The 2,325-nt window shown below is 40.7% G+C and overlaps 1 protein-coding gene across 3 annotated transcripts in view; it reads left to right on the top strand.

Moving 5' to 3' along the window:
• The window catches only part of CAMKMT (calmodulin-lysine N-methyltransferase), a 213,651-nt gene that overhangs the window by 1,247 nt on the left and 210,079 nt on the right, over nt 1-2,325 (top strand). The gene's annotated exons all lie outside the window — the stretch shown is intronic.

Genomic DNA, 2,325 nt, shown 5'->3' with positions numbered 1-2,325 from the left:
ACTGGCACCCCCACTGCCTGAGGGCAGCTTGGGAATTTTCAGGCCATAGTTTGACACCTTCCATCGATGCTGCTGGGGCTGGTTGTTGTGGCTGCCACTTCATTCCTGCTCTTTGCTCCCTCTCCCCCAGACTGCCTTTGTTGGGGAGCTGGGGTGAGACCCTGCTCACCTGGCAGTGAAAACTGCATTTTGCTGAGGGGCTGTGCCTGGAGGACGGTGAGAAGGAAGAAGGAGCAAGTGGTGACACCTGTGCTGTTGTGAACAGCAGCTTCTCAGCTGCAGCCTTACACACTGTTTTAGACCCTTAGAAAGGATTCCTCTGCAGATGAGTGTAGGCACAAAGGCTTAAAAACTCTAGTCTGTTTCATTGGCTGTTATTGTTATGGGATGTGAAATTTACCGCTGTAACTTGAGTGTTTGGTTCTATGCAGATGGGCATCTGGAGCTGCCTATGGACAGCTGTCCCTGAGAGGGCGGAGAGGTGGCACTGAGTCAGTGGTGGCAGCTGGGTTGGAAGGGACACCTAGCTGGGTCACAGTGGGAGGCCTGAGGACATCAATATTGCTCTTTGTGTGTGCTTTTGGTTTCTAAATTTGCTGATCCTGTTCAAAAGGACCAACTTCTGTTTTATTATACTCTTAAGTAGGAAATACCAAAGTTACTGGTAGGAATATCAGGTTTGTCTTTGTAGGTTTCTGCCCTAGCAGACTACCTAAGCTGCACTCTGGTTATACTAGCTGTAATTTCTTCTCAACATATACTGCCTTGGGCATATTCCTGTCTGTTAAAATCATAAGGAGCTTTTCATAATAATAGAATGGGGTTGTGGAAGAGTGCATGTAGGTATTTGGGGAGAAGGCTTCTCTTTTTTTCTCAAACTACATGTATCTGTGACCTTTTCCTCTGTAAATTCCCTTGGTTTTTCCATCTTCTTTAGCTTTTCTGTTGATTTTTATATGGTACAATGAGCAAGGATCAATTTAATCTTACTGATGCATCTGAAATAAAAATCAGTTCTGTGCTCTTTGCTACAGTGGTGCTCAGATCTAGCTATGGATTGGAAGAAGGTATCAACCTCCCTTTAAATTAATTTTTAAAGGAGCACTGTCAAAGTGTTTCTAACAGTGCTTTTAAAAACGCTTTCCACACTGCTTACAATAACGCCTTCTGTGAAATCAGTTCTGTGGTGTGTTTATATCTTGAATTTGCTTTCATTCAATGCACACACAAATTGATTTACTATGGTAAGGATGCTTGAGTGCATGCTTGCTGATTTAATTAAGAAAAAAAAGCCCTTTTATGAGGTATCCTATGAAGCTAGCATAAAGAATCAGGGGTTTGCATAATTACCTGTGTGCTCTTTATCAATGAAATGTTTTATGTATGTATGGAGTTTGAAGTTTGGCAATATTTTAAAACTTAAGTCTGTCAGAATCAAAAAAAGTATTTTTTTCATTTAAAAAAATGCCGAGGGAAGTTACCTATTTACTGTGCATTTGTAAATGACTGGATAAGTTCTCTAAGGCTGTGTTTTGAGTTCTGTCAGTCTCTGTGGCTGAAGGCATCATCCAGTCAGTAGTTTTCAGCAGGGAAATCAGAGCAATAGGCATGTATTAGACATACATTTGCTCCCTTTAGAAAGTATAATGAAATCTGTAAGCTTTTTTTGTTTATTCTGCCTGTTACCTTCCTCTTGCTCTTCTCACACAAGTCTTGGAATCAAAGATTATGCTGAGCAGGAAAGGATTCACAAGGATCATCAAGTTCAACTCCTGGCCCTGCACAGGACCATCCCCAAGAATGACACTACATGCCTGAGAGTACCTTGCTCACCTGCTAATGTACTTTAACTTCCAGAATTGAAAAATAAAAGCTAAAATGAGGACAGGTCAATGATACTTTTTTCCTGAACAGAAGCATTTCTAAAAGAAATTTTCATCTCTTCCCGCTCTTCTCTCTGTGAAGGGTGCCTGTGCTCCAGATCTTTTTTCCATGTTCTTGTTAGTTTTGAGTTTGTAAATAATTTACAGTTGGATAAAACAATTTGGTAAATAAATTATTTGTAAAAATAAATACTATAGTCCTGTGGATGATATTTAGAGTGCAGTTACAGGTTATGTTGTAGCTGATTGTGTGGAAACTTTCTTGCATGTACAAAATACCATGTTGCAGTCACTGCCAGCTAACTGGCCAAGGTTTATAGACCATAACCTGTTACTTATGGTCTTTGGCTCTTAGTGCAGCTAGGCCTAACACAAGGATATACCCAGCTAAATACAGGGAATTTCAGGTGACTGCCTTTCTCCATGTTTTTTTGTGGGAGGT

Source organism: Cyanistes caeruleus, chromosome 2, assembly GCF_971803275.1.
Source record: "Cyanistes caeruleus chromosome 2, bCyaCae1.hap1.1, whole genome shotgun sequence".
Lineage (NCBI taxonomy): Eukaryota > Metazoa > Chordata > Aves > Passeriformes > Paridae > Cyanistes > Cyanistes caeruleus.
This window is presented reverse-complemented; position numbering and strand designations above follow the sequence as displayed.